The sequence below is a fragment of the Acinonyx jubatus genome, chromosome E3 (assembly GCF_027475565.1).
Source record: "Acinonyx jubatus isolate Ajub_Pintada_27869175 chromosome E3, VMU_Ajub_asm_v1.0, whole genome shotgun sequence".
Taxonomy (NCBI): Eukaryota; Metazoa; Chordata; class Mammalia; order Carnivora; family Felidae; genus Acinonyx; species Acinonyx jubatus.
In genome coordinates, this window is record NC_069398.1 from 30,583,596 (window position 1) to 30,590,677 (window position 7,082).

The following is a 7,082-nucleotide window of genomic DNA, read 5'->3' on the forward strand; positions in this document are numbered from 1 at the left end:
TTTTTTTTTTTTTGAGCATCGTATAATATAAGGCATCCAACTTAATTCTTCTGCTTATGGATATCCAATTGTTCAACACCATTTTGGAAAAGACTCATCTTTCCCACTGAATTGTCTTGGCACTCTTGCCGAAAACCAAGTGACCATAAATTTAAAAGTTTATCTCTGGACTTTCAATTCTGTACTACTCATCTGTACATTTATCCTTTAATGCCAGTACCACACTGTTTTGATTAGTGTAGCTTTGAAGTAAGTTTTAAAATTAGAAAGTGTTAGTTCTCCAACATTGTTCTTCTTTTTCAAGATTGTTTTGGTTGCCCTGGGACTCTGGCATTTCTAGTATCAATTTTAGAGTCAGCTTCTTAATTCTTGTTAATTTCTGCAAAAAAAAAAAAAAAAAAGCCAGCTAGGATTCTGATAGGAATTGTGTTGACTCTATAGATCAATTTGGGGGAGCATTACCATCTTTAGAATGCTAAGTTTTCTGGTTCATGAACATGGGATATCTTTTTATTTATTTAGACAATCTTTAATTTCAGAAAGCTTTTTTTTTTTTTACTGTTGAAAGTCAACTTATAATTGCAGAAGGAATGATGATATTAAAAGATCATCATTTGGCAGTCATCCTTTGGCAGTAATGACTGATTTGGGTGAGAAGCATCAATGAATACTAAAACGAGTGGATTGAAGTTTGAGAGGTAACAAGATATTTACATACTCTCAAAGTATCTCCTCAAAAGATGCTTATTAATCAAGGGGAAGATGAAATAATATCTTTGCAGTGGAGAAATGCTGTAGGCACCACCTTAACCTTACTTTCTCATTTAATCCTCCTGCCAAAATTCATTGAAAGACACCCTGCCTTTAACCCCATTCTACAGATGAGGCACCTAAGGCCTGTAGAGACAAAGTAACTTGCACAAGGTTACACACCTAATAATTGAAGTTTTTCTGATCCCAAAGCCTGTGTTCTTAATTGCAATGTTATACTGAACATTTTATTCCTGCCAACAAGTCTGTTGTGTCAATAATTTATTTAAGTGGAGAAGTGTCAATATTGTTCTGAACGAAAGTCATTTGCCTATCAATAAAAGTCACAAATAATGGCTCTTTATGCAAACATCCTCCTTGGACGCTTAGCCAGGAAAGAGCATCTCTCTTGAGAAATTTGTCTGTGTTGTTTTATCAGACAACTCATTTCTCTTTTTTCTTCTCTGCCAGGGAACTCAGGCTAAAATAAATGCTCAAGTGGAGTAACTCATTTGGATGCCTGGCAAAGTCTGTTGATAATTGGGGAGGTGTATTGTTCTTATTAGTTGTCCTGTTTGTATTGTGTTTAATTTTGTAAGCAACCCCAAATCCTATTTGGAAGTCAGTAGGACACAAATAGCAAATTAGTTAATGGGAATGTGCTAAACATTGTGGAATTGTACCCTTCAGTAGTGAATTGTCTGGTCTGTATAACTCAACTAAGTTACATTTTAAATATAACTCATTTTTAAAATGAGTACATTCATTAAGGAAGTTTAGAGATACAAAGAAAAGCCAGGCGAGGGGTTGTGAAGCTGTCAAAGACCTTGTACTTGGAGAGGAGGCACACAGCCTCTGGAAATCAGGGAGGGTTGAATGATAAGAAATGCAGGGCAGGTCGGGGCCAATATGCATTCTTCAACTGGATGAGCGGGAAGACTGCTGTGTAATGTGTACCGTGGAATAGAAGGAGAATTCTCTGGTGTATGGGCTCAGGTCATGAATCCTTGAAGAAAAGGCTGGGTGGTGGACTGAGCAATGCCTCTCATATCCGGCTGAGAAGCGTGGAGCTGATTTTCCACACCAGGGGTGCAGACCGGCAGCTGTCATGGCATATCCGGCCACAGATTGTTTTCTCTGGCCCACACACTATTTTGACAAATTTTTAAATTAGTTGCCAACATTACAAATAGGAAAATTCATGCAAAAAGCCAGATTTCTGGCTTACCCGGGGAAAATCAGAAAACCTGTCCACATGGCCTGTATTCTCACTTGACAAGGGTAACCTGGAGTTGAGAAGCACTTGTTCGCTGTGACCAGGCATGTATGTGCTCCTACTCAGTCCTGCCTTCCTCACTTAGTCATGCTTCCTGCCTGGTCCCCATAGGCATTGGAGTCTGTGACTGTCGCCCAGGCAAGAGAGAGTTGTTGACATTTTGTGAGAATAAAGAGAGACATTGATGCTTTATGTTTTATGATGCTGAATCATAGGATGGACTGAAGGGGAGAGAGGAGATTATAAACAGAGAGACAAATAGGAGTCCAGAATGAGGGTGGAAAGAAAAATATTGTGGGGAAAGAATAGGCAGGAATCCAGAGGTGACTGAAATCAGGAGATGGAAATTTCCCCATGCACAAAGCAGTCTCAGAGTTGCCGGGGAGAAGACACTGCAGGGTTCGTTTGCTGGGCACTTGGGGACGTGGTGCTGTATGCCAGCCACCCTTCATTGTGCAAAGGTCAGTACTTGCCCGCTCCCTCTTTCTCGTCCCTCAGGCGTATCAGGGGAATAGGCTCCGGCCATTGTACCCAGAGTTCTGAGTTGTGAGTTGTCACACAAAGGAAATGATTTGCAACAAATGGGGATCATGGGGAATAACTTCCAAAGCTATGACTCCCTGACTGGGGGATGAATGGGTTTCTTTTATTTAGAGTTAGGATGAATATTCGGAAAGAGGAGTTTTGTGATCACACATAAAGGGGGGGCCTAATGTTGTTACACAGGCATGCTTCGAAAACATGCCTATACGTGCACCCTGTGTTATGTTAATGAGGTTGGTGCTCCTCTTTGGGTGGAGATTTTAGCATTGTAAAGAGGTAGAGGTAACTGTGGACACTCCGTGGTCCATCTATGCAGGTGTGAGTCAGTGGTCAGGTTCAAACTGGCCTGGGCCGGCTAGAGTCTTCCTGTCGTTTGCTCCTAAAGGTTAAGGTTACTGTTTCTGTGAAGAATAGGGGTCAGTGGGACTCTTGCTTGTGGGTTTTAGCCTCCTTAACCTTATGGGGCGTGTTTTCACCGTGTCACCTCCAACGGGCTCGCCCTGCATGGCTGACACACACACAGACTCAGCCCCAGTGAATGGCTGTGTCTGTCTCAGTGAACAACTGCACATTTTAACTGCTAATTGAGCCACACCTTTCCGCTTCTTGTGATTTAGCAAACCTCCCCCATCCTTGTCTTGGGATACCGTGTCCTTGGTCTGCTGGTACATCCTTCTTCTCCATTAGTGAAAAGTCTCCTTTCTTTTTCCACGGTGGTTTATCCTCCATTTTTCTTGTTCCTTCCCATTCAAAATGGATAATTCTGTCTCTGGTTTGGATGAACAAAGGTAGAAAGAATGTCACTCCTACCCTAACAACAAGAAAACATAACTTTTATTGAACCCATCAGAAAGCTGAGGTTGCAGGACAACCAAGTAGTCTGAAAACTAAGTAAAGATGGGCCCTTTTAAGGAAAAATGAGACACATCACTGAATCATCTGTGGCAGGGGCACAAAGCTCAGCATACCGGACTCCTGCCTCCTTTGGAATAAAGCCCTAACATCCTAAGAGGGGAGGGACAGAAAACTCTATCACCCCCAGAACACAGGTAAAGACCTATTGCAGGTGGCGTAAAAAAGGGTAAAAAAAATAAAAGTCTACCCTGAAGTGGGGTCAGGAGGAAACCATTCTGAGCCCAGAATCCTATACTAATACCCTTAGAGGTCTTCTGCTGGTAGAGGAATAGGAAACTCTCTCCTTCACAAGACCCACCAGTTACAAGACAGAGTTTGGCTGCCACAGGAAGGTGGGCTGGATCACGGAGAAAGCCCCACCCCCAAGACCCAAGGACACAGGACCTGCCTCAGATCAAAGCTGGGTCAGGAAACAGAATATTTTTGTCCACCAGCCCCAGACTAGCACCAAGGGGGAGGCACGTGACCATGGACACCCTCTTTGAGGTGCAGACATGCAGAGAAGACTGAAAGCTGAGAATGTAACAGAAATGATAAAAACTCTCTGCACCCCAGCCACCACCCTAAACACAAAGCATCTCTAGAAAAATTTGAAGCTGGTGGTGCACTGAAGGTAACTACATCAACAAAACCCAAACCCAGTTTTATTCCTGACTAGTTTGACCCACCCCCCACACTAGCAGCCAAGCAGAAGAAAAGGCTTGCCCATTTGCAGGCATAAGTATTTCAGTCTCTGCTGTTCTACATACCGTGTCTGGCATTCAACCAGAAATTATAAGACATTCAACAAAGCAAGTGAAAACTCCCTGCGAAGAGATATAATAATAAAAAGAACCAGACTCAGAGACGACCCAGATGTTAGAACTAGGAGACAGAGATTTTTAAAATAACTATAAATAAGGGTGCCTGGGTGTCTCCATCAGTTAAGCACCCAGCTCTTAATTTCCACTCAGGTCATCATCCCTGAGGGGTTTGTGGGTTCAAGCCCCACGGGAAGCTGTCAGTGCAGAGCCTGCTTGGGATTCTCTCATGTGCTTGCTCTCTGCCCCTCCCCCACGTGTGTTCTTTCTCTCTCAAAAAATAAATAAACTTTAAAATATCAAATAAATAAATATGAATAATATGTTGAATGATCTGGTGAGAAAGATGAACAACATTCATGAACAGCTGAGAAATTTTAGCAGAGAGATGAAAACTATTAGAAAATCAACTGTGTCAGAATTTTTAAAAATAGTAATAAAGAGAAGAGAAATGCCTTCAAAGAGCTTATCAGAATACTTCACACTACTGAGAAAAGAAAAGTGAACTTTTAAGGGAGGTCAATGGAAATTACCCAAACTAAAACACAAAGAAGAGTTTTAAAAAGAGCAAAAAACCATTGTAAAGGATAGAGCATCCAGTAGATATTGGACAATAATGAATGGTCTAACAAGTGTAGTTGAAATCCCAGAAGGTAAAGAGAGAGGCAATAAGGCAGAATAAATATTTGAAGAGATAATGGCCAATAATTTTCCAAAAATAAAATAACATCAAATTACAAACCCAAGAAGGTCAGAGGGCCACACCAGAATAAATAGCCTATTCCCCACAATGCAAACAAAAAACTCAGACAAGTCTTACTCAAACTTCCGAAAACCAATGATAAGGACAATATCTTGAGGGCAACTAGAAAACAGACATGTTATATACAGAGGTGTGATTGTAGAAGATTTTTCATCAGAAACTATGGAAGCCAGAAGATAACAGATTAACATCTTTAAAGTATTGGAAGAAAAAGACCTGTCACCCTAGAATTCTCTCTCTCAAAAAATAAACATAAAATAAACACCTTTAAAAAAAAGCAGAAAGAATTCATTATCTGCAGATGTATAGTGTAAGAAAATTCTTCAGGAAAAAGAATATGGTACTAGATAGAAATCGATCTACACGAAGAAATTAAGATCTCCAAGAACAGTTTAAAAGAAGGTAAAGATTTTTAAAACTTTTTTTCTTATTTCAAACTGTCCTAAGAGATAAACCTGAGTATCCAAAGCAAAAATAATTGCAATATATTATGACAAAGGATTTGTGTGTCGAAGGTATAAAGAACTCTAAAAAAAAAAAAAAAACCTCAAAACACAATCTAATTTTTTTAATGGGCTAAAGTTTTGAGCAGACAATTTACCAAAGAAAATATACACATGGCAAATAAGTATATGAAAAGATACTCAACATCATTAGTCAACAGGGAAATGCAAATTCAAACCACAGCAGGATACCACTGATTACCTATTGGAGTGGCTTCAAACCAACAAAAATCTGGCATCACTGAATGCCTGTAAGGATCGGGCAGCTGACGCTCTCATGCACTGTGGGGGTCTGGGGTGTTTTTGCTTTTGTTTTGTTTTGTTTTGTTTTTAATTTATAAAAGGAGTTTGTTTATAGTTTAAATATAGAAATTAAAATTTTCCACAACAAATATCCTAAGATTAAGTGAGTGTTCTTGGCTCATATTCTGGGGAGACATTAAACAAGAACTTTTTAGTTAACATTGTTCTTTCTATTTTTTTAAATTTATTTGAGTGTGGTTGACACACAATGTTCCATTAGTTTCAGGTGTACAACATAGTGATTCCACACATTTAAGCCTTAAGCTCTGCTCGCAAGTATCCCTATCATCTGTCACCATACAAGACTATTCCAGTATCATTGACTGTACTCCTTATGTGTGCCTTTTATCCCTCTGACTTCCTCATTCCATAATCGGAAACCTGTATCTCCCACTGCCCTTCTTCACCCATTTTGTCCACCCCCCGGAACCCCTCCCCGCTGGCAACGATCAGGTTGTTCTCTGTGTTTACAGGCCTGATTCTGTTTGTTTGTTTGTTTATTCATTTGGTTCTTGGGTTTTTTTAGATCTCACGTGTGAGTGAAATCATATGGTATTTGTCTTTCTCAGCCTGACTTATTTCACTTAGCATAACACATTGCTGACAGGAATACCAAACCGTATAGCCATTTTGGAAAGCAGTTTGGCAGTTTCTTACGAAGTTAAACATGCACTTAGGATAAGACCAGCACATCTCACGTCTGGATATTTACCTGAGAGAAATGAAAACTTATGTTCACATAAAACTTGAAAATGAACACTTAAAGTATCTTGATTCATAATCACCAAAAAATACTGGAAACCTTCCAAATGCCTTCAAGAAGGAAAGGGATGAATGAACTGTGGTCCATCCACACCATGGAATACTACCGAGCAATAAAAAGGAACGAATGACTGATACACCCAATAACAAGGCTCAATCGCAAATGCATTCCTAACTGACAGAAGCCAGACTCAGAAGGCCACGTACTTGGGGCGCCTGGGTGGCTCAGTCGGTTGAGTGTCCGACTTCGGCTCAGGTCAGGATCTCGTGGTCTGTGAGTTCGAGCCCCGCGTCGGGCTCTGTGCTGACAGCTCAGAGCCTGGAGCCTGTTTCATATTCTGTGTCTCCCTCTCTCTCTGCCCCTCCCCCGCTCATGCTCTGTCTCTCTCTCTCTCTCTCTCTCTCTCTGTCAAAAATAAATAAACATTAAAAAAAAAAAAAAAGAAGGCCACATACCGTATGACTCT